The sequence below is a fragment of the Lolium rigidum genome, chromosome 2, assembly GCF_022539505.1.
Source record: "Lolium rigidum isolate FL_2022 chromosome 2, APGP_CSIRO_Lrig_0.1, whole genome shotgun sequence".
Lineage (NCBI taxonomy): Eukaryota > Viridiplantae > Streptophyta > Magnoliopsida > Poales > Poaceae > Lolium > Lolium rigidum.
The window spans coordinates 69,176,174-69,202,815 of NC_061509.1; positions in this window are offsets into that span (position 1 = coordinate 69,176,174).

Sequence of the window (26,642 nt, forward strand, 5' to 3'; positions counted from 1 at the left end):
CCCATTAGGGATGCCCATGTCAGGCGTTGATTTCATCCAATTCCGAGAATATTTCCTTTGTAGGATTTCTGGAACCAAAACCAGCACAAAACGGGAACTGGCACTTCGGCATCTCGTTAATAGGTTAGTTCCGGAAAATGCATCAAAACGATGTAACGTGTGAACAAAACATGTAGGTATTGTCATAAAAGTAGCATGGAACATAAGAAATTATAGATACGTTGGAGACGTATCAGCATCCCCAAGCTTAGTTCCTACTCGCCCTCGAGTAGGTAAACGATAACAAGAATAATTTCTTAAGTGACATGCTACCAACATGATCTTGATCAATACTATTGTAAAGCATATGAGATGAATGAAGTGATTCAAAGCAATGGTAAAGACAATGAGTAAACAACTGAATCATATAGCAAAGACTTTTCATGAATAGTACTTTCAAGACAAGCATCAATAAAACTTGCATAGGAGTTAACTCATAAAGCAATAAATTTAAAGTAAAGGCATTGAAGCAACACAAAGGAAGATATAAGTTTCAGCAGTTGCTTTCAACTTTCAACATGCATATCTGATGGATAATTGTCAACACAAAGTAATATGATGAATGCAAATAAGCAAGTATGTAGGAATCAATGCACAGTTAACACAAGTGTTTGCTTCTAAGATAGAAAGAAGTAGGTAAACTGACTCAACATAAAGTAAAAGAATGGCCCTTCGCGGAGGGAAGCATGGATTACTATTTTTGTGCTAGAGCTTTTATTTTGAAAACAAGAAACAATTTTGTCAACGGTAGTAATAAAGCATATGTGTTATGTATAAGATATCCTATAAGTTACAAGCCTCATGCATAGTATACCAATAGTGCCCGCACCTTGTCCTAATTAGTTTGGATTTACATGGATTATCATTGCATAACATATGTTTCAACCAAGTTTCACAAAGGGGTACCTCTATGTCGCCTGTACAAAGGTCTAAGGAGAAAGTTCGCATTGGATTTCTCGCTTTTGATTATTATCAACTTAGACATCCATACCGGGACAACATAGACAACAGATAATGGACTCCTCTTTAATGCATAAGCATTCAACAACAGATAATATTCTCATAAGAGATTGAGGATTGTTGTCCAAACTGAAACTTCCACCATGGATCATGGCTTTAGTTAGCGGCCCAATGTTCTTCTCTAACAATATGCATACTCAAATCATTTGATCATGATAAATCACCCTTACTTCAGACAAGATGAACATGCATAACAACTAACATGATATTCAACAAAGGTGAAATAGTTGATGGCGTCCCCAGGAACATGGTTATCGCTCAACAAGCAACTTATAAGAATAAGATACATAAGTACATATTCAATACCACAATAGTTTTTAAGCTATTTTTCCCATGAGCTATATATTGCAAAGACAAAGAATGGAATTTTAAAGGTAGCACTCAAGCAATTTACTTTGGAATGGTAGAGAAATACCATGTAGTAGGTAGGTATGGTGGACACATATGGCATAGTTTTTGGCTCAAGGATTTGGATGCACGAGAAGAATTCCTCTCAATACAAGGCTTAGGCTAGCAAGGTTGTTTGAAGCAAACACAAGTATAAACCGGTACAGCAAAACTTACATAAGAACATATTGCAAGCATTATAAGACTCTACACTGTCTTCCTTGTTGTTCAAACCCTCACCAGAAAATATCTAGACTTTAGAGAGACCAATCATGCAAACCAAATTTTAACAAGCTCTATGTAGTTCTTCATTAATAGGTGCAAAGTACATGATGCAAGATCTTAAACATGATCTATGTGAGCACAACAATTGCCAAGTATCAAATTATTCAAGACATTATACCAATTACCACATGCAGCATTTTCTGTTTCCAACCATATAACAATTAACGAAGCAGTTTCAACCTTCGCCATGAACATTAAGAATAAAGCTAAGAACACATGTGTTCATATGCAACAGCGGAGCGTCTCTCTCTCCCACACAAGCATGATAGGATCAGATTTTATTCAAACAAAACAAAAATAAAAACATACGAGACGCTCCAAGTAAAGCACATAAGATGTGACGGAATAAAAATATAGTTTCACTAGAGGTGACCTGATAAGTTGTCGATGAAGAAGGGGATGCATTGGGCATCCCCAAGCTTAGATGCTTGAGTCTTCTTGAAATATGCAGGGATGAACCACGGGGGCATCCCCAAGCTTAGATTTTTCACTCTCCTTGATCATATTGTATCATCCTCCTCTCTTGATCCTTGAAAACTTCCTCCACACCAAACTCAAAACAAACTCATTAGAGGGTTAGTGCATAATTGAAAATTCACATATTTAGAGGTGACATAATCATTCTTAACACTTCTGGACATTGCACAAAGCTACTGAAAGTTAATGGAACAAAGAAATCCATCAAACATAGCAAAAGAGGCAATGCGAAATAAAAGGAAGAATCTGGCAAAACAGAACAGTCCGTAAAGACGAATTTTTCTGGGGCACTTAACTTGCTCAGATGAAAATGCTCAAATTGAATTAAAGTTGCGTACATATCTGAGGATCACTCACGTAAATTGGCAGATTTTTCTGAGTTACCTACAGAGAATACTACTCAAATTCGTGACAGCAAGAAATCTGTTTCTACGCAGTAATCCAAATCTAGTATTGACTTTACTATCAAAGACTTTACTTGGCACAACAATGCAATAAAATAAAGATAAGGAGAGGTTGCTACAGTAGTAACAACTTCCAAGACACAACAAAACAGTAGCAAAATAAAAACATGGGTTATCTTCCAAGAAGTGTTTTGTTTATAGCCATTAAGATGGGCTCAACAATTTTAATGATGCACTCGCAAGAAATAAGAGTTGAAGCAAAGAGGGCATCAAGAAGCAAATTCAAAACACATTTAAGTCTAACCCACTTCCTATGAAAAGGAGTCTTGTACACAAATAAATTCATGTAGAACAAAGTGACAAGCATAGGAAAATAAAACACAAGTAACTTCAAAAATTTCAGCATAAAGAGGGGAAACTTAATATTATTAAGATGCATATAACCATGTTTCCCTCTCTCATAATAACTTTCAGTGGAATCATGAACAAACTCAACAATATAACTATCACATAAAGCATTCTTATTCACATGCATAAAAGTATCATTACTCTCCACATAAGCATAATCAATTTTATTAGTAATAGTGGGAGTAAAACTATCACAACCATCATTGTAATCATCATAAATTCCAGGCATGGTATAATCATAATAAACTTTATCCTCTATAGTAGGTGGCACCAAAATACCACTATCATTATAATCATCATAAATGGGAGGCAAAGTATCATCAAAGAAAATTTTCTCCTCAAAACTTGGGGGACTAAAAATATCACCAGCTTCCCCAAGCTTAAATTCTTCCATAGCATTAGCAATAATAGTGTTCAAAGAGTTCATGCCAATAACATTGCTACAACTATTTTGCAAACAAAGTTCCATGGGTTTTTTTAATTCTTTCTTCAAACACATCATGTCCTAGTTCAATATAAAGTTCATAAAGATCTCTAATTTTGTTGTTGTTTTCCATTAAGCCTAACTAGTGAAAATAAAAACAAGAAACAAAAAGATGCAATTGCAGGATCTAAAGGAAATAGCTTCGAGCACTCACACACCGGCAACAGTGCTAGATAATAGCTTAGTAGTCGGAGGATGTGAATACCTTTTACCTTACCTCCCCGACAACGGCGCCAGAAAATAGTTTGATGTCTACGCACGCTTCTATTCCTGTAGACAATGTTGGGCCTCCAAGAGCAGAGGTTTGTAGAACAGCAGCAAGTTTCCCTTAAGTGAATCACCCAAGGTTTATCGAACTCGGGGAGGTAGAGGTCAAAGATATCCCTCTCAAGCAACCCTGCAATTAAGATACAAGAAGTCTCTTGTGTCCCCAACACACCTAATACACTTGTCAGATGTATAGGTGCACTAGTTCGGCGAAGAGATAGTGAGATGCAAGTAATATGGATGAATATGAGTGGCAATAACAATCTGAAATAAATATGGCAGCAAGTAAACATGCAGTAGAACAGTAAATAAACGGAGATTCGATATTTGGAAATAAGGCCTAGGGATCATACTTTCACTAGTGGACACTCTCAACATTGATCACATAACTGAATAAATAAATGCTACTTTCTCTACACTCTCCTGTTGGATGACAAACACCATTCATTGTGTAGGGCTACAAAAGCACACCTCAAGCCGGAGTAAACAAGCTCCACAACATTCGGTGTTCATATTTAAGTAACCTTAGAGTGCATAATAGACCATTGCAATTATACCGAGTACTAACATAGCATGCACATTGTCACCGTCGAGGCTATGAAAGGGGAATAGATCGCATCAATACTATCATAGTAATAGTTAACTTCATAATCTACAAGAGATCACAATCATAGCTTATACCAAGTACTACATGATGCACACACTGTCAACATTACACCATGGAGGAGGAATATACTACTTTAATAACATCACTAGAGTAGCACATAGATGATATTCAACTAGATCACAAAGAGAGAGAGATGAACCACATAGCTACGGTACAGCCCTTAGCCTCGGGGGAGAACTACTCCCTCCTCATCATAGGAGACAGCAGCGACGATGAAGATGGTGGTGGTGTCGATGGAGATGCCTTCCGGGGGCACTTCCCCGTCCCGGCGGCGTGCCGGAACAGAGACTTCTGTCCCCCGAATCTTGGCTTCACGATGACGGCGGCTCTGGAACTTTTCTCGTATCGTGGCTTATCGGTTTAGGGTTTTCCGACGGAGGCTTTATATAGGTGGAAGGGCAGCCTCGGAGGGGTCCTGGTGCAGCCACACCATAGGGGGGCGCCCCCCCCACCTTGGCCGCGCCGCCTTGTGGGGTGGGGCCCCCAGGTCTCCCCTCTGGTCCCTCTCTGGCTCTCTGGAAGCTTCCGTGAAATATAAGACCCTGGGCGTTGATTTCGTCCAATTCCGAGAATATTTCCTTTGTAGGATTTCTGAAACCTAAAACAGCACAAAACAGGAACTGACACTTCGGCATCTCGTTAATAGGTTAGTTCCGGAAAATGCATCGAAACGATGTAAAGTGTGAACAAAACATGTAGGTATTGTCATAAAAGTAGCATGGAACATAAGAAATTATAGATACGTTGGAGACGTATCAGAATACTATGTTAAGTTGATTATTGATCTATCATATATGTGTTATTTATGATCTTGCATGCTCTCCGTTGCTAGTAGAGGCTCTGGCCAAGTTGATACTTGTAACTCCAAGAGGGGGTATTTATGCTAGATAGTGGTTTGCCTCCATTGAATCTGGGACAGTGATAGAAAGTTCTAAGGTTGTGGATGTGCTGTTGCCACTAGGATAAAACAACAATGCTTTGTCTAAGGATATTTGTATTGTTTACATTACGCACAGTACTTAATGCAATTGTCTGTTGTTTGCAACTTAATACTGGAAGGGGTGCGGATGCTAACCCGAAGGTGGACTTTTTAGGCATAGATGCATGCTGGATGACGGTCTATGTTCTTTGTCATAATGCCCTAAGTAAATCTCATAGTAGTCATCATGATATGTATGTGCATTGTTATGCCCTCTCTATTTGTCAATTGCCCAACTGTAATTATTTACCCAACATGTTATTTATCTTATTGGAGAGACATCACTAGTGAACTGTGGACCCCGGTCCATTCTTTTACATCTGAAATACAACCTACTGCAATCATTGTTCTCTTTTGTTTTCTGCAAGCAAACATCATTTTCCACACCATACGTTTAATCCTTTGTTTTCAGCAAGCCGGTGAGATTGACAACCTCACTGTTAAGTTGGGGCGAAGTATTTTGATTGCGTTGTGCAGGTTCCACGTTGACACCGGAATCCCTGGTGTTGCGCCGCACTACACTCCTTCACCAACAACCTTCACGTGATCTTCATCTCCTACTGGTTCGATAACCTTGGTTTCTTACTGAGGGAAAAATCGCTGCTGTACTCATCATACCTTCCTCTTGGGGTTCCCAACGGACGTGTGCTTTTACCGTCACAAGCACAATGTCAGGCTGTGTTGGCGCATCGTCGAAGTCGTCGACGGACACGGGTGTTGGCTGCGTCTGCTGGGTGGCGAACAGCCGTGCGGTTTCGATGTCGTCCGCATCTTGCGTTGCTTCCCAGTCATCATGCGGGCCTGTCCTGACCCGATCATCGCGAACGAAGCCGCCGCCGTAGATAATTTCCTAGATGTCTGAATCATGGCGGTCCTTCCAATAGTCCTACGAACGATCGAACATCAGACGCATGATACACGACACTCGCACACATTGATAGAGCTCACGTACCGGGTCGTCCATCGTCGGGGCAGGCGGCGCCATTTCGTCGAACAGGATGCGGGGCTGCGGCATGCTCTCCTCTGGCACCTGGCGCGTCTTCTGTGTTGCGCCCGGGCAGGAGTCACCGCTTCTAGGTGTCCGGTTGAGGTCGGGAACCGCCGCCCCGGTCAACTTCACCGGCGGCAGGCCGGAGGCGAACCGCGACGCCGCGTGGCCCTGCAAGGGAGCGAGAGTTCCAGGGCGCAGCTGGGAACTTACCGAGCTCACCGACGAGGCCGGAGGCGCGACGCCGACCATCCCCTCTTTCTTGACGAGCGTGTAGCCCTCCGCTAAGCTCGGATGGAGGGCTACTTGCGCAACGCCGGCTTTGATCTGCATCTGCCAGGCCTGCTGGTTGGCGGCCGCGGTAGTCTTGATCTTCTGGTTCTTGCATCGGCCGCGACGCTTCGCGGCCCCGATGATTTTCTCCTCCGGGGAGAGCACCTTCTTTGCCGCCTTCGGCTTTGCCTCCCGGCCGCCGCCGGTGGTGGCCCGCTTTGCTTCCACCGGAGCTGCAGCCTCCATTGTGGCTATGGTCGTGGCTACGGGGGAGTGTGGGGCGGCGGCGGGTGCGAGGATTTGCTCTGCATCCATGGCGGTGGCTGCGGCGGCGAGGACGTCCATCGCTTCTGGACTGCTCGCGCCGGTCTAGTTTGCAATTTCGCGCGGGGAATGGCCAGTGGCGGGAGTAATATCGGCCTCCTGCCACTGACGCGTGGGTCCTACGTCTTTTTCGGCGGACACTCCGCGCGACCGCCAAGTGTTCGCGGAGACGCAAACCTGGCGCATATTTGGGCCAGGTTTGCGTCTCCGCGGACGGCCCGGTCACTTTGCGTCGCCCCGCTGGAGCAGATCCCAGACGCATTTTCGGTCACGGCGGACGAAAACGGTCGCTGAGCGACCGCTTGCGTCGCGCCGCTGGAGATGCCCTTATACTTTGTGGCTTCTTTCTTTTTTCTACTATTGGGGAAGTATTTCCTAGCTAACCAAGATGTTGGCATTTGGCATGTTAGCATACATAGTTATGTGTTTTCGACCGAGAATTTTTCCAAAGTAGTTTATAAATGTGTCTAGCGAACAGACCAACGTGGTTTCATCGATAAGGATAAGTTTTTCCGTGTTGCCATCTATCTAGCATGTGTTCGTAGTCCGATAGGTCGGCACTGTCTTGTATACATGGGCGGACCTAAGGTCCATCCGGTCAAGGAGACCGGCGTAGCTTGAATGCTCCTTATGTTGATTTGAATTTAAAAAGTTAGGAGACTAAGGCTGATAGTTTGCCAAGGTTTCGAAAAGTTTTTGGTAGGTTGTTACTTTTATGTTGGTCATTATGGGTGTCATTGTAACCTCGTCTTATCTGCTTTCCGGCTACATTATTAACATAGAAGCATATATTTTGCCTCATTTTAAAAAACAACAACAATGTTTGGTTTTTTTCAAACATGTTTTCATGGTTGTTTGTAATTGCCCCCTTTATTGACCGATGGTTATTCCGCATTCTTGTGCTACTCAACCATCGTTATTGGGGAACGTCACGACAGGGTTTTTTACTATATAGAAGAGGCTTATTTCTCGACGGTGGCTCGTATCGGTGCCACCAACTCGGGTCCTGACTTCAATTGCTGATTTTGGGCACCGATGCTAAATGATAACACTTCTCTTTATTTGGCGTAGTGCCAATTGGCTTACTTCTATATCTTCTTCTTCATATCAGATGATAATTAGGTCGCTTGGTTTATCTCGATTTCGGTTTGGGTGTTTGATTTTGTTATGGACCTTTGTAGAAAACATGTGACTTGGTATGGATCATGGTTGTGGCATTAGTGATGGGGAGGGGTTGGCCTACGATGACACCGTCTTTTTTCCTTGATCAAGCACAAGCCAGGTCAAATGTTGGCATGGCGATGCTAGCTCAAAGTTCTCTGGCTTCATAGATTGGGTGATGAAAATCAATCGACAACGGAATCATTTTTGGGTGTGCGTACACATGGTGGATTGGTCTTCATGTGGCCGGGTCGTCTATGGAGGGATGGCTTGTATCCTCTTCTCCCGATCTTCAAGTGCTCGTTCTCGATGGTAGCTTGTATTGGTGACATCGTAATGGTGGCTCGAGTTGTGAATTGGATTGGCTATTTTGGGCACCGGTGCTAAATGATGACGCCTCTCTCTCTCTCTCTCTATATATATATATATGTGGCATAGTGGGAAGTAGTCTAGGATATCTTCTCTTTCATATCGAATGATGATTAGGTCGCTCAGTTCGTCTCGACTTTGTCTTTTGTGTTTGATTTTCGTTACGGGCCTTGTGGAGAACATGTGACTTGGTGTGGATTATGCTTGTTGCATCTAGGTCAAGCGATATCGAGGGTACTCCTCGGCAATGCCCTCCGTTTGGGGTTTAGGGTAGATGGAACCATGTAGGCTGACACGAGACATCGGTTATCAAACAAGCGGGGAAATCGATTTACCCAGGTTCGGGGCCCTCGATGAGGTAAAACCCTTACGTCCTGCCTGTCTGATCTTGATTATGAAAATATCGGGTTATAATGGGGTGCCGAAGGTTTCGGCTGTGATCTCATCGAGAGGCTAAGTACTACGGGGACCTAGCTCTGGACTTATGGTGGCTAAAGTTGCTAAGATTGATTGTGTGTCCCTCGGCAGCCCCTCTCCTGGCCCTTATATAGGGGGCCAGGTCTCAAGAGATTTGTCCGGGTACGACTAGGTTACAAAGGCCCCTAATCCTAGACTTTCCTTGTATTCTTCGTTTCTTCGTCTTGTTCTTCAAGGAACCTTCTTCGGCACCGACGTACTGGTCCACCTTGCTATCGGGTATCTTCATGGGTCTCCAGTTGAGCCGTACAGGATAGGACAATAACAGTTACCCGAATGGTAATGCTCACGTCAAGCGATGTGAACGGTTGGCCTACGATGCAGTGGCGGAGCCACGTTTAAGCAGTGTAGTCAATTGACTACACTATTTTTTGGCAGTACAGACTAAACGTATGCAAGAAATACTGAAAAATTTGTACAAATACATAGATTTGACTACACAATTTGAAACTGACTACACATGACTGCTGTCCTGGCTCCGCCACTGCTACGATGACACCATCTTATTTCTTGATCAAGCGCGAGCTAGGTCAATTGTTGGCATAGCGGTACTACTAGCTCAAAGTTCTTTGGCTTCATAGACTGGCTGATGAAAAACAATCGAAAGTGTAGTCATTTTTCGGGCATGTGTACACATGGTGATTTGGTTTTCGCATGGCCAGGTCGTCCGAGGAGGGTGACTCGTATCATCTTGTCTCAATCTTCGACTGCTCGCTCTATGCTACTAGTGCAAAAACACAGGAGTGTCCTCGTTGCTGGAGGCGAATAGTATGATTTAAAAATACTTAAAAAATAAAATGAAATGGAATTACATGTACTGTGTGGTGAGAGGTGTCTTGGCCAGCTAACGTGCGCAACTCTCAGCACTTATAAGTACTTGGTGGTGGTGAGAGGCGTTCCGGCTCACGGGTGCAACTAAACATGTGGTGAATACCGGTACAATTCAAAAGGTACTATATTGAAAATAAGAACCATAATAAATACTTTTGAAAAGAAAGAACATTATTTCACTAAGCTTTTCTCTCGTTCTCTATATTCTTTTTTGCTGGAGAGGAAGCTTGTTTCTCCTTATAAGAATAGAGAAACTAGCCCCTCCATATTTTCCGCATGAGAAAATTCACATGCACTTGTCGACACAAGCGGCATTGGCATGCAAGGTATTCTTTTCGAAAAAATCAAACATTAAAAAATTGATCCTTCCATCCTGATGCACGCTCGAATTTCAACTTGTACAAGTACATTTTTTTTTCATTCAGCGGAAAAATGAAATGCTCCCTCGAATCCATAATAAGTACTGTTTCGTGGTTTTAGTTCAAAATTTGAACTAAAAGCCATGATTTACCTACCTATGGATCAGAGTCGGAGGGAGTAGGAATTTTGGCTTTTCTTTTTCATCACCGTTTGCTTTGTTTTCCCCTCTGCTTTTGCCCGCTCGTTTTTTTCCTTTCCTTCCGCATGGCCTTTGGCTCTGCCCCGAGCGCATGCCTCGTACGCCTTTGCCGTGCTTTTCCGGTATGGTTCGTCTCGCCGGGCGGGTGGGTTAACCACCGCGGGCAACCGAGGCGGCGTGCTTGAGCAAGTAAAGAATCCGGCCGGGGCGGGGCAGCAGCTGCTTGCTTCTCGCTGCCACCGCGGCATGGCAGTGGCGTGCCTGCGAATCTGCGATGTACCCGGCTGATGGAGCGGAGGTAGAGTGATGGCGCCATGTGGCCTCTGTCCCCCTCCCCCTCCCGAGGATGGGGACGCCGGAGCACGGCTGCCGGCTGGGCCGATCGCGCTGACAGCGTGCCGCGTTTCCTGGCTTTCCACACTGTATCGGCCATCGGGCTATTAAATGGAGGGGCTGGACTCTGCACCGCGCGTGGCCAAGCGGGTGAGCTGAAACCCCAACGAAGGGAGGTCGTCAAGGTAAAAAATATCATGGTGCGGAGGAAACAGGGAGACCAAGTACGCGAGAGTAGACGGATGGAGTCTCAGCTACAGGTAGTTTTTTTAAAACATAAGAGCATCTCCACTCGTCCCCCCGAACAGGCCCCCGGCGAGCGTTTTTTCCATCCGGACGGTGTAATTCGGCCCAGTCGCGCCCCCGGTTCCTCGTTTTCGTCCGGATTTGGGCCTAAATCCATCCGGCGATCCCACGCCATCCCCGGCCCCCGGGGAGCGCTCGGGGACTCCGGACGAAACGAGCGCGCGAAACGGCGAGGCAACTTCCCGCGCATCCGGTGGCCCCAACTTGTCGGCGAGAGAAACCGATCGTCGTCCTCATCGCATCGTCTTCCGCGCGGCTGTAAAAGCCTGCCGCCGGTCTGCATTCGCCGGCCACGCGGCGAGTTAATGTCGTCGTCTTCCGCGCACGCATCGTCTTCCGCGCGCACTAAAGGCTGCCGCCGGTCCGCTCGCCGCGGACGCGTCGCATTCCACGCGGCATTTAATCCCCGCGCCAGCCACGCCTATATACGCCGGTCCGATCACCGCCAGGCGTACCCCGTGCTCCACTCTCCCTCCACTCTCCCTCTACTCCCAAGATGGCGTTCTACGACGACGACGGCGCAGCCAACAACGGCTTCCCCCGCCGGTCGCTCCACGCGTGGGAGGGCCACCTCCTCCACCAGGCGGGGTACCCCTGCCCGCCGGACACGAGGCCTCCCGGAGGCGGCTGGCGGCTAAGTGCTGGCGGCGTTCCAATCCCGCCGCCGCGGGGCCATGCCCTCGACGTCGCCATCGAGGAGGCGAGGATGACGATGACCGACGAGGAGCGCGCCGAGCCACGCCACCACCCCGACAACTACACGGCGTGGAACTCCTACTTCCTCCGGCGGTGGGAGCGGGAGCCGGCGGCCTACGACGGCCCGCCGCCTCCGCCTGCGCGCAACAACGCCGTGGGCCGCCGACGGTGGTGGAGCGCGCCGGAAAGGACGCTGGCGAACGTCCTCGCGCACATCGAGGGCGGCAACTTCCCGGTGCTCACGATGCCCCCTCCATCGGCATCGAGGGCATCGGCGAGCCGCCGTCGGGGAAGCGTCTGGCAGCCACGGCGCATGGCTGCCAGCTCGTCGTCTTCCGGATCGGCGTCAAGGTCATCCTTGGCGCCGGTGAAGAGGGAGGAGGCGACGTCGCCTTCGACGCCGGTGCGCGTCAAGAAGGAGCCGGCGTCTACGCCGGCGACCAGAGGGCGCAGCAGCGGCGCCCTCGTCATCCGCGAACAGCCTTCCGCGCCGCAGGCGGCCGGAAGAAGACGAAGAAAGAGGCCGCCGCAAGCCAGCTCGCCGAGGAGGAGGCGAAGCGCGCGGAGGGACGCCGCGATGGCGGAGGCGATCGCCGGGTCGCTGCACGACATGGAGGAGGAGAAGCGCGCGGACGACGCCGCACCGGACTCGGGCGAGGCGCGGCCGGGAGCGCCGGGAGGCGGAGCAGCAGCGGCGGCTGCCGGACCCGGCCGCCGCACGCCAACTCGCCGCCCGCGCCGCTCCAACCGCCAACGACGATGTCGCGCGGTACCGCCGTCCTGCGACACCTCCATCCGGCGTCGCTGTCCCCGTCGTCGACCTCGAGTCCTCCGACGACGACTGGTACAAGCCGTCCCCGGGGTGGGGAGACGCCGGCCAGGGCAGCAGCAGCCAGGCCGCGCAGCCGAAGGCCAACGACGACGGCTCCGACGACGACGGCGGCGACTACACGGTGTTCTACCGCCATTTCGGCATGTAGAGCGCCGTGTTTTAAAATTAGCGTTTGCATTCCCCTAGCCGAATTCGAAATATAGTCGAATTCGGCCTCTATGTATGAACTCCTCCCGTAATATAATAAATATCATTAAACTTAGTCTATATTCACCCGTTTTTAGCCGTAGTTTGTCAAGTTTCCGTTTTTTAAATTCGCATCGTCGACTTCGCCTGGGCACGCGGCTGGGAAACTACTACTCCCCACGCCAAATCTTCCTCCAATCCGGACGAAAATTTCGCCGGATTTGGGCGTGGGGAGCGCCAACGAGTGGGGATGCTCTAAGGCAGACGCTCACATATATGTGCATATACCCACCCCTATAAACATATACACGTACATCATACTCTTATGACCACCTCCAAAAGAATGAGCCGACGAAATTAACAAAGTCACCACAAACACCTCGATGTCAACGAGAACGTCGCCTCCGAATATTTCGGCTTTATGACACACGGATGTCAAACCTAAGATTTAACTTAGGTGGGCTGGGGATACAACCATCTTTCTAACCACCCAACATCAGACTGGTTCTCAGCTACACGTAGTTTTTATTTTAAAAATTCAGAAATCATATTTTTTTAAGTTTCAAAAAATTCTGAAAAAAATTCTGGACGTAGCTAATGATGAAATCTACAAACATGCCAAATTTCAATGTGAAATGGTTAGTACTTTGGGCTACACAAAAATGACAAATGTGTATACCTAAAAGTAGTGAATAGAGCACATTTCAAAACTATAAAACCTATCACATTTTGTCATTTTTATGTATTCTACAACAGAAAGAATTTCACATTGATATTTTACACGTTTGTAGATTTCATTATTGTCTACATCCAGATTTTTTTTCAGTTTTTTTTAACTGAAACTTAAAATTATATTTTTAAATTTTCAAAATAAATAGCTACATGTAGGTTGATTTACGTTAGCACTTTTCGAACGGTACGACCGTTAGATGAAAACCTACTAGTGGTCAACACAAATGTGACTCACGATGTGTCCGTAAGCATTGGTTTGCATTCGCGATTTCAATGCGGTTTCACACTGATTTTGACTCTGATTTAAAATAATTTAATGATGCTTCTTCTACTACTAGTTTATTTACACGATGGTGCCAGGGACCTGTGTATGTTTCCTTGCCAAGAAACGAAGAAACATAGCACTGCAAAGCCAAGGAAACTGAGCAGATACCCAAACCAACAAACAACTCTTGTTAATTCCTAAGACGAAATAAAAAAATGATATGATAATATGTTATGCTTATATAATTACAATGTCGTAATAAGTTATCAAAGACTACCTAGAAAATATGGGAAGGGTCGAATTATGTGAAGGAGGGGTAATGAGGTCGTCATCCGGTAGTTTTAGGATGGGCTACTTTGGGAATTTTGATTTAAATCTCAGACTGAGCCTGCTGAACTGGGTCAACTTCAATAAATATAACATAAAAATTCCAGATTATTCGGAAGTGGGAATAAAATTCCATATTATTCGGAAGCGGGAATTACGTTTCAATCCGTTTTTGTTTTCCGCAGAAAAGTCAGATTTTTTGTCGCTCCATTTTCATCCTTAGTACCCCCTCTGTCCCATTAAAGTTATCTTAGATTTGTCTAAATCTAAATATCTCTATCCCTTGACTAAAAAAGAAAGAGAGATTTGGAGGTTAGAAAGCCTCCAAACGATTTAATAGAAGATTTTTTTGGGTCAACTTCAATAAATATAACATAAAAATTCCAGATTATTCGGAAGTGGGAATAAAATTCCATATTATTCGGAAGCGGGAATTACGTTTCAATCCGTTTTTGTTTTCCGCAGAAAAGTCAGATTTTTTGTCGCTCCATTTTCATTCTTAGTAACCCATCTGTCCCATTAAAGTTATCTTAGATTTGTCTAAATCTAAATATCTCTATCCCTTGACTAAAAAAGAAAGAGAGATTTGGAGGTTAGAAAGCCTCCAAAAGATTTAATAGAAGATCTTTTTGGGTGTGTACGGCGAGAGAGCGGAACTCGGGATCTCGCGAGTAGGGAGGTATGATACGTCTCCGACGTATCGATAATTTCTTATGTTCTATGCCATATTATTGATGATACCTACATGTTTTATGCACACTTTATGTCATATTCGTGCATTTTCTGGAACTAACCTATTAACAAGATGCCGAAGTGCCGGTTCTCGTTTTCTCGCTGTTTTTGGTTTCAGAAATCCTAGTAACGAAATATTCTCGGAATTGGACGAAACGAAGACCCGGGGCCCTATTTTTCCACGGAGCTTCCGGAAGACCGAAGAACACACGAAGTGGGGCCACGAGGTGGCCAAGCTATAGGGCGTCGCGGCCCAAGCCCTGGCCGCGCCGACCTATAGCGTGGGCCCCTCGTTAGCCCCCCGACTCTGCCCTTCCGCCTACTTAAAGCCTCCGTCGCGAAACCCCTGATGCGAAAAAACCACGATACGGAAAACCTTACTGAGACGCCGTCGCCGCCGATCCCATCTCGGGGGATTCTGGAGATCTCCTCCGGCACCCTGCCGGAGAGGGGATTCATCTCCCGGAGGACTCTACACCGCCATGGTCGCCTCCGGAGTGATGAGTGAGTAGTTCACCCCTGGACTATGGGTCCATAGCAGTAGCTAGATGGTTGTCTTCTCCTCATTGTGCTTCATTGTTGGATCTTGTGAGCTGCCTAACATGATCAAGATCATCTATCTGTAATTCTATATGTTGTGTTTGTCGGGATCCGATGGATAGAGAATACCATGTCATGTTAATTATCAAGTTATTATACATGTGTTGTTTATGATCTTGCATGCTCTCCGTTTCTAGTAGAGACTCTGGTCAAGTTTTTACTTTTAACTCCAAGAGGGAGTATTTATGCTCGATAGTGGGTTCATGCCTACATTGACACCTGGGGGAGTGACAGAAACCCCTAAGGTTGTGTTGTGCTGTTGCCACTAGGGATAAAACATTGGCGCTATGTCCGAGGATGTAGTTGTTGATTACATTACGCACCATACTTAATGCAATTGTCTGTTGCTTTGCAACTTAATACTTGGAGGGGTTCGGATGATAACCTGAAGGTGGACTTTTTAGGCATAGATGCGGTTGGATGGCGGTCTATGTACTTTGTCGTAATGCCCAATTAAATCTCACTATACTTATCATGTCATGTATGTGCATTGTTATGCCCTCTCTATTTGTCAATTGCCCGACTGTAATTTGTTCACCCAACATGCTTTTATCTTATGGGAGAGACACCTCTAGTGAACTGTGGACCCCGGTCCATTCTTTAATACTTAAATACAAATCTGCTGCAATACTTGTTTTTACTGTTTTCTCTGCAAACAATCATCTTCCACACAATACGGTTAATCCTTTGTTACAGCAAGCCGGTGAGATTGACAACCTCACTTGTTTCGTTGGGGCAAAGTACTTTGGTTGTGTTGTGCGGGTTCCACGTTGGCGCCGGAATCTACGGTGTTGCGCCACACTACATCCCGCCGCCATCAACCTTCAACGTGCTTCTTGGCTCCTCCTGGTTCGATAAACCTTGGTTTCTTTACGAGGGAAAACTTGCTGCTGTGCGCATCATACCTTCCTCTTGGGGTTGCCCAACGAACGTGTGAAATACACGCCATCAAGCTCTTTTTACGGCGCCGTTGCCGGGGAGATCAAGACACGCTGCAAGGGGAGTCTCCACTTCTCAATCTCTTTACTTTGTTTTTGTCTTGCTTTATTTTATTTACTACTTTGTTTGCTGCATTATATCAAAACACAAAAAAATTAGTTGCTAGCTTTACTTTATTTGCTATCTTGTTTGCTATATCAAAAACACAAAAAAATTAGTTTACTTGCATTTACTTTATCTAGTTTGCTTTATTTACTATTGCTAAAATGGCCAACCCTGAAAATACTAAGTTGTGTGACTTCACTAGCACAAATAATAATGATTTCTTATGCACACCTATTGCTCCACCTGCTACTACAGCAGAATTCTTTGAAATTAAACCTGCTTTACTAAATCTTGTTATGCGAGAGCAATTTTCCGGTGTTAGTTCCGATGATGCTTGCTGCCCATCTCAATAATTTTGTTGAACTATGTGAAATGAAAAAGTATAAAGATGTAGATGGTGACATTATAAAATTAAAATTGTTTCCTTTCTCATTAAGAGGAAGAGCTAAAGATTGGTTGCTATCTCTGCCTAATAATAGTATTGATTCATGGACTAAATGCAAGGATGCTTTTATTGGTAGATATTATCCCCATGCTAAAATTATATCTTTGAGGAGTAGCATAATGAATTTTAAACAATTAGATAATGAACATGTTGCTCAAGCTTGGGAAAGAATGAAATCTCTGGTTAAAAATTGCCCAACCCATGGATCGACTACTTGGATGATCATCCAAACCTTCTATGCAGGACTAAATTTTTCTTCGCGGAATTTATTGGATTCAGCTGCTTGGAGGTACCTTTATGTCCATCACTCTTGGTGAAGCAACAAAGCTCCTTGATAATATGATGGTTAATTACTCCGAATGGCACACGGAAAGAGCTCCACAAGGTAAGAAGGTAAATTCTGTTGAAAAATCCTCTTCCTTGAATGATAAGATTGATGCTATTATGTCTATGCTTGTTAATGGTAGGACTAATGTTGATCCTAATAATGTTCTGCTAGCTTCATTGGTTGCTCAAAATTCTAGACCACATCCTGCTAATGGTAATTCTTATGGTAGATATGTTTCACCTAATGAGGAAAAGATGTTAGAAATTGAAAGGTCCACCAAGAGCTTTATGCAATCGCAGTATGAGCAAAATAAATTGTTTACTAAAACTATGAATGAGCAATCTACCTTGTTGAAGAAAATAGGAAATCAACTTGAAAATCTGAATATGGAGATTTACGGGTTGCAAACTAAACTTGCAAATGCTTGAAGACCGAATCTCATACATGTCTGCGTCACAATCTTCTTTAATTAATAAAATGGCTGCTAAACCTGATGATATTGAAAGTAAAATTGTTACTACAGCAAATGCCATCCAAGTTAGAATTAATGAGAATATAAGATTAATGGCTGAACTGCGTGCTAGGTGGGATAGAGAAGAAAATGAAAAACTAGCTAAGAAGGAAAATGTAGCTAAAGTTTGGACTATTACCACCACTAGCAATGCTAATGATTCATATGTTGCTGCACCTCCTACTATCCATGATAAAATAATTGGTGTTGGCAATGCTTCTACTCCTAGTGCAAAGCGCGCAAAATTACCTGAAACTGCTAAAACTGCTGAAACTGCTTGTGATAAAACTGCTGAAATTTTTTCCAACCTTGGGGATGATGATCCCATTGCTTTAGATTGTAATGATTTAGATTTTGATGATTGCCACATCTCTGAAGTTATAAAGTTCTTGCAAAAACTTGCTAAGAGTCCCAATGCTAGCGCTATAAATTTGGCTTTCACAAAACATATTACAAATGCTCTCATAAAAGCTAGAGAAGAGAAACTAAAACTTGAAACTTCTATTCCTAGAAAGCTAGAGGATGGTTGGGAGCCCATCATTAAAATGAGAGTCAAAGATTTTGATTGTAATGCTTTATGTGATCTTGGTGCAAGTATTTCTGTTATGCCTAAAAAAGTCTATGATATGCTTGACTTGCCACCATTGAAGAATTGTTATTTGGATGTTAATCTCGCTGATAATGCTAAAAAGAAACCTTTGGGAAAAGTTGATAATGTTCATATTATGGTTAACAATAACCTTGTCCCCGTTGATTTTGTTGTCTTGGATATTGAATGCAATGCATCTTGCCCCATTATATTGGGAAGACCTTTTCTTCGAACCGTTGGTGCTACTATTGATATGAAGGAAGGTAATATTAAATATCAATTTCCTCTCAAGAAAGGTATGGAACACTTCCCTAGAAAGAGAATGAAGGTACCTTATGATTCTATTATTAGAACAAATTATGATGTTGATGCTTCATCTCTCGATGTTACTTGAGATACACTTTCGCGCCTAGCTGAAAGGCGTTAAAGAAAAGCGCTTATGGGAGACAACCCATGTTTTTACTACAGTACTTTGTTTTATATTTGTGTCTTGGAAGTTGTTTACTACTGTAGCAACCTCTCCTTATCTTAGTTTTATGTTTTGTTGTGCCAAGTAAAGTCTTTGATAGAAAAGTAAGTACTAGATTTGGATTACTGCGCAGTTCCAGATTTCTTTGCTGTCACGAATCTGGGTCTATCTCCCTGTAGGTAGCTCAGAAAATTACGCCAATTTACGAGCATGATCCTCAGATATGTACGCAACTTTCATTCAATTTGAGCATTTTCGTTTGAGCAAGTCTGGTGGCCTGATAAAATCCATCTTTACGGACTGTTCTGTTTTGACAGATTCTGTCTTTTATTTCGCATTGCCTCTTTTGCTATGTTGGATGAATTTCTTTGATCCATTAATGTCCAGTAGCTTTATGCAATGTCCAGAAGTGTTAAGAATGATTGTGTCACCTCTGAACATGTGAATTTTTATTATGCACTAACCCTCTAATGAGTTGTTTCGAGTTTGGTGTGGAGGAAGTTTTCAAGGATCAAGAGAGGAGTATGATGCAATATGATCAAGGAGAGTGAAAGCTCTAAGCTTGGGGATGCCCCGGTGGTTCACCCCTGCATATTCTAAGAAGACTCAAGCGTCTAAGCTTGGGGATGCCCAAGGCATCCCCTTCTTCATCGACAACATTATCGGGTTCCTCCCCCGAAACTATATTTTTATTCGGTCACATCTTATGTACTTTGCTTGGAGCGTCGGTTTGTTTTTGTTTTTTTGTTTTGTTTGAATAAAATGGATCCTAGCATTCACTTTATGGGAGAGAGACACGCTCCGCTGTAGCATATGGACAAATATGTCCTTAGGCTCTACTCATAGTATTCATGGCGAAGTTCTTCTTCGTTAAATTGTTATATGGTTGGAATTGGAAAATGATACATGTAGTAACTCTAAAATGTCTTGGATAATTTGATACTTGGCAATTGTTGTGCTCATGTTTAAGCTCTTGCATCATATACTTTGCACCCATTAATGAAGAAATACTTAGAGCTTGCTAATTTGGTTTGCATATTTGGTTTCTCTAGAGTCTAGATAACATCTAGTATTGAGTTTTGAACAACAAGGAAGACGGTATGGAGTCTTATAATGTTTATCATATGTCTTTTATGTGAGTTTTGCTGTACCGTTCATCCTTGTGTTTGTTTCAAATAACCTTGCTAGCCTAAACCTTGTATCGAGAGGGAATACTTCTCATGCATCCAAAATCCTTAAGCCAACCACTATGCCATTTGTGTCCACCATACCTACCTACTACATGGTATTTACCCGCCATTCCAAAGTAAATTGCTTGAGTGCTACCTTTAAAATTCCATCATTCACCTTTGCAATATACAGCTCATGGGACAAATAGCTTAAAAACTATTGTAGTATCGAATATGTACTTATGCACTTTATCTCTTATTAAGTTGCTTGTTGAGCGATAACCATGTTTCTGGGGACGCCATCAACTATTCTTTGTTGGATATCATGTGAGTTGCTATGCATGTCCGTCTTGTCTGAAGCAAGAGAGATCTACCACCTTCATGGTTGGAGCATGCATATTGTTAGAGAAGAACTTTGGGCCGCTAACTAAAGCCATGATTCATGGTGGAAGTTTCAGTTTGGACACATATCCTCAATCTCATATGAGAATAATAATTGTTGCCACATGCTTATGCATTAAAGAGGAGTCCATTATCTCGTTGTCCATGTTGTCCCGGTATGGATGTCTAAGTTGAGAATAATCAAAAGCGAGAAATCCAAAATGCGAGCTTTCTCCTTAGACCTTTGTACAGGCGGCATGGAGGTACCCCATTGTGACACTTGGTCAAAACATGTGCATTGCAAAGATCCGGTAGTCCAAGTTAATTAGGACAAGGTGCGGGCACTATTAGTATACTATGCATGAGACTTGCAACTTGTAAGATATAATTTACATAACTCATATGCTTTATTACTACCGTTGACAAAATTGTTTCATGTTTTCAAAATAAAAGCTCTAGCACAAATATAGCAATCGATGCTTTCCTCTTTGAAGGATCATTCTCTTTACTTTTATGTTGAGTCAGTTCACCTATTTCTCTCCACCTCAAGAAGCAAACACTTGTGTGAACCGTGCATTGATTCCTACATACTTGCATATTGTACTTGTTATATTACTCTATGTTGACAATTATCCATGAGATATACATGTTACAAGTTGAAAGCAACCGCTGAAACTTAATCTTCCTTTGTGTTGCTTCAATGCCTTTACTTTGATTTATTGCTTTATGAGTTAACTCTTATGCAAGACTTATTAATACTTGTCTTGAAGTACTATTCATGAAAAGTCTTTGCTATATGATTCACCTGTTTACTCATGTCATCACCATTGTTTTGATCGCTGCATTCACTACATATGTTTACAAATAGTATGATCAAGGTTATGATGGCATATCACTTCAGAAATTATCTTTGTTATCGTTTTACTCGCTCGGGACGAGCGAGAACTAAGCTTGGGGATGCTTGATACGTCTCCGACGTATCAATAATTTCTTATGTTCTATGCCATATTATTGATGATACCTACATGTTTTATGCACACTTTATGTCATATTCGTGCATTTTCCGGAACTAACCTATTAACAAGATGCCGAAGTGCCGGTTCTCGTTTTCTCGCTGTTTTTGGTTTCAGAAATCCTAGTAACGAAATATTCTCGGAATTGGACGAAACGAAGACCCGGGGCCCTATTTTTCCACGGAGCTTCCAGAAGACCGAAGAACACACGAAGTGGGGCCACGAGGTGGCCAAGCTATAGGGCGGCGCGGCCCAAGCCCTGGCCGCGCCGACCTATAGCGTGGGCCCCTTGTTAGCCCCCCGACTCTGCCCTTCCGCCTACTTAAAGCCTCCGTCGCGAAACCCCTGATGCGAAAAAACCACGATACGGAAAACCTTACTGAGACGCCGTCGCCGCCGATCCCATCTCGGGGGATTCTCGGAGATCTCCTCCGGCACCCTGCCGGAGAGGGGATTCATCTCCCGGAGGACTCTACACCGCCATGGTCGCCTCCGGAGTGATGAGTGAGTAGTTCACCCCTGGACTATGGGTCCATAGCAGTAGCTAGATGGTTGTCTTCTCCTCATTGTGCTTCATTGTTGGATCTTGTGAGCTGCCTAACATGATCAAGATCATCTATCCGTAATTCTATATGTTGTGTTTGTCGGGATCCGATGGATAGAGAATACCATGTCATGTTAATTATCAAGTTATTATACATGTGTTGTTTATGATCTTGCATGCTCTCCGTTTCTAGTAGAGGCTCTGGCCAAGTTTTTACTTTTAACTCCAAGAGGGAGTATTTATGCTCGATAGTGGGTTCATGCCTACATTGACACCTGGGGGAGTGACAGAAACCCCTAAGGTTGTGTTGTGCTGTTGCCACTAGGGATAAAACATTGGCGCTATGTCCGAGGATGTAGTTGTTGATTACATTACGCACCATACTTAATGCAATTGTCCGTTGCTTTGCAACTTAATACTGGAGGGGTTCGGATGATAACCTGAAGGTGGACTTTTTAGGCATAGATGCAGTTGGATGGCGGTCTATGTACTTTGTCGTAATGCCCAATTAAATCTCACTATACTTATCATGTCATGTATGTGCATTGTTATGCCCTCTCTATTTGTCAATTGCCCGACTGTAATTTGTTTACCCAACATGCTTTTATCTTATGGGAGAGACACCTCTAGTGAACTGTGGACCCCGGTCCATTCTTTAATACTGAAATACAAATCTGCTGCAATACTTGTTTTTACTGTTTTCTCTGCAAACAATCATCTTCCACACAATACGGTTAATCCTTTGTTACAGCAAGCCGGTGAGATTGACAACCTCACTGTTTCGTTGGGGCAAAGTACTTTGGTTGTGTTGTGCAGGTTCCACGTTGGCGCCGGAATCTGTGGTGTTGCGCCGCACTACATCCCGCCGCCATCAACCTTCAACGTGCTTCTTGGCTCCTCCTGGTTCGATAAACCTTGGTTTCTTTCTGAGGGAAAACTTGCTGCTGTGCGCATCATACCTTCCTCTTGGGGTTGCCCAACGAACATGTGAAATACACGCCATCAAGGTATCAACATCTCCCAACCATCCGGGCTATGCCTCGGTTCACCTCTATCCCTTGACTCATACTGATAAGAAGTTTTCTACTTCACGAGAAATGGAACAAGCTGCCAAATTGCCCTATTTCCTGAGTGTGCCTTTTTAAAGAATTTTGAGTGCCTTTTCTTTAACTAAATTGAATGAAGAATAATTGGAGGAAGAAAAATTTTCTCAACGCAGAGAGGATGTCCCCTCAAAATTGATTTGTTATTGTAAAGGTTTTTTGAGTAATTTATCTATCTAAAGATAGGAATAAATGAGGATAAGAGAAAATTGTTTTTAATTTATTTTGTCCAAGTGAGATATATCTCATACTATTCTTCCCCTTCCATCGGAATGGTCATTTGTTTTATTCTATTTTACTACTCCACTATAAGTATAGATATCCAATAGATAAATCTAAGATAAATGAGTACTGGAAAGGGAAGGAGAAGGGGAAGAATCGCAAGATAGTTACACGTCGCACGTATCAGTAAGAAACAACCGGCCGGCCTGCTGCTGTGGAGACTCGAGCATCTCTAACAGAGCCCGTATATGTTCGAACGGAAAAAATGGAGTTCAGTCTCCCGAAAAACGAATTGAGAGCGCATTTGGACACGACGCAGAACAGAAACTGTAAACCTAAACCGAACTCGCGAAAATCAAACGACGCGGGAAATCTATCGACGGGGATTGCAGTCGATTTCATCCGATCAAGCTTAATTCGATCATAATTCACACTAATAGTGGCAAAATACAATCGCATTGGACCTAAATTACGTACTACGGACCTCATTAGACTAGAAATTAAGGTTCCGGCGACTATACTATCACCGGGCGGCGGCGGAGGGTTTTTCGACGCCGCCGGTTGCTAGGCGACGACGAGGGCTGCCAGCTCGATGGCCCCCGCGTCGGAGGCGCCCCCGCAGAGCAGAGGCGGTCCGTCTGCATCGTTGTCGTCGCCGCTCGGGGGCAACGGCGGGCTGCACCCGCCGGCAGCGGGGGGCTCCTCCGCTTCCCCAGCCGCAGCTGCTGCCGCAGCCGCCTCCGCGCGCGCTTGAAGGTGGTGCGCCATTAGGTCCGGCCACTTGTGGCCGGCCCGCTTCCATGCGCCGTCGGAGCGCCCCCGCATGCCGCGCTCCGTCTCCGCCCGTACGCCCGGCGGCGGCGACTTGGCCTTCCGGCGCCGGATCGGCCGCCGCCCCTACCCACGCGTCTAAAACGCGTCATTTCGCACGGCGGGGTGGTGGCCGTAGCGGCGGTCGAGCGACGGCGATTGCTCGTCGGAGCGGCGGCAGGCTGCGACGGCGGGAGTGGAGCGGCGGAAGGGGAGTAGGGTTTCCGAACCGAATCCCCCTCCGCGAACCCTTTTAATAGGGACCGTGCGAGGGATTTCTCGGACCCCTAAACTTCCAGTTCGGACCAGCCCATGTTTACGGCTCTGACTCTGCGCGCATTTTTACGGGCTCCGGTAGAGTTGCTATAACAGCCGTGGCCTGGCTCTCGACCCCTGGTTGACACGGGAGGGCAGGCGGGCGCACCAAACGATCGATCGTCGCAAAGCAAAGCAAAGCTGATGTGGGCAATAATTCCGAATCTCGCAACGATCATAAGTGGCAGCCGGTAAGTGAGGAAACGGGTAGACGGACGCCGTTGCACCTAAAGTTGTTCGTCGGTAGCGCGCCGGCCGAGACGTGACGCGACCCCCGAACGGCCGAATGATGAGCCCACAACCTCCACGGACCAGACCAGAGTCGGCTCATCAACATCCATCTTGGACAACATGCAGTGTTGCCGTAGCATCAGCTCTACAGCTTTCAGGTTACAGAGATGCATCCACAACATTGACACAATGAATTTTTTTTAAAGAAAAACATTGACACAATGAGTTGGCATGCCATAATGTTGTGGTACAAGTACTAGTACTTATTTTGCTTGTCTACCTCGAGCATGGGGTTCTAAATGGAATTAACGCAACAGGAGAACTCCATCTCAAGTCAAGATCTTACGCATCAATTCAGTTTTATTTTGGCAATGGCTAGTGGTCATAACAGAAAGCAACAAAAGCACGTCGCGATAAACGTGTGCCACCTTATAACTAGAACAGGGGGCGTATACCACAGGCTCATGGCATCTCATTTCCTTTTTTTTTTGATTAACAGGGTTTCCCCCGATTTCCATTAAAGAAACCAAAGTGCTTTGCTACAAAACCTCCACAACACAACGAGCCAGCATAACCATCAGGTTTAAGATTAGGAAGACAGAGAACTAAACCTATAGACTACAACCAGAGAAAGTCTGGGGCACACAAAGGGAAGCGTGCAGAACTTGAGAAAAACCTCAGGAACTAACACACACTTCACATCCAAGTGACTCCAGATCACCCAGTAGCAGCCCAGAATTCTTTTCATCATCTTCCCAGCAGCATCAGTAATGTCTCCCACCAAAATGACTCAGCTGATCTAGAACACACCTCCACTTGAAGAGCTTTGACCATTTTTTCTTCTACATCGTCAGCCTGGGAGTCCATGAAGCCCAGCTCCCTTTCGTGTTGAACACTTCAGTCGCGACTCGCTCCACCAGCTTTGTGAGCCAACGTAGACGATCCCTTGCGCTGTCCTTCACCTGCAAAGAGCTCCAAAAATTAATCCAATAGCAAATTTTAAACATCACAGAGATTGGATCATCAGGCCATTTCTTTTTGAAACATGCCAGATTCCGTGTCTTCCATATTCCCCATAACACCGCTGCAATGACCACTGCCGCAAGCTTCCTGTTCCAACCCTTCAAGCCTTTCAACCAAACATTGACACGGCATCTCATTTCCTGGGCATACAAACATGAAGCATTTAGCAGATATAGTTTTTCTTCCTTGTTATGTACATACATCCACCACAGAGCATTTTCGCTCATGCCTCCATAGCTAATTTCCCAGACATGGAAAACCTCAAAGACAGATGGCTTATTTTTCTATAGGTAAGTGTTCACTGGTTTTCACTTTTTTTTCCCTCTGAAAAAACAAATATATGTACTCCCTGGTCTATCTAGAACTCGAGACACACAATTACAGGAGCTATCCTTATCATATACTGTATGAAAGAACTACAAAAAAATCTTCTACTAAATACGGGAAAGAACACCATAAGCATAGATGAGGTCATTTTTCCAGTCGGCAGTTCTGTCCGTGAACCATTGATCAGACCAGAGATGGAAAATACCAAGTGAATCTGAAGAAGAGTTGAAAGATAAGATAAAACATAAATGCAGTAGTTCGGGAAGATACAAGAAAGGAAAATAGTGAATTCTTTTCGATTCTAGTACCATGTAAATCTCCACATCATTTGACAGAACAATTGCCATGCTAACTACTCTATTGACTAACAAGACCCAACATCTCCCAAACATTGTCAGTCTAAACATCTCTCAAATTACTTAGATAAACAACATATCTGTGTCTGCATAGAAATCAAACATATGCAGTTAAACCAGCAATCCAAGGTGCATCAGTTGAATCATCTAATAATAACTCAATGATCCATTAAATAATCTAGATGTAGTAACTATGGCGAGAATTAAATATGAAGAGCAGAATTCATTCCAAGTATCAAGACCGCAATCTCAATCCACATAACTTTCTAAATCTGCATGGAGGCTTGGTAAATAAGATCTTGCAGCCCTCACCGACAATTTCCTGTTATTAAGTGGTACATGCAAACCTGTGAA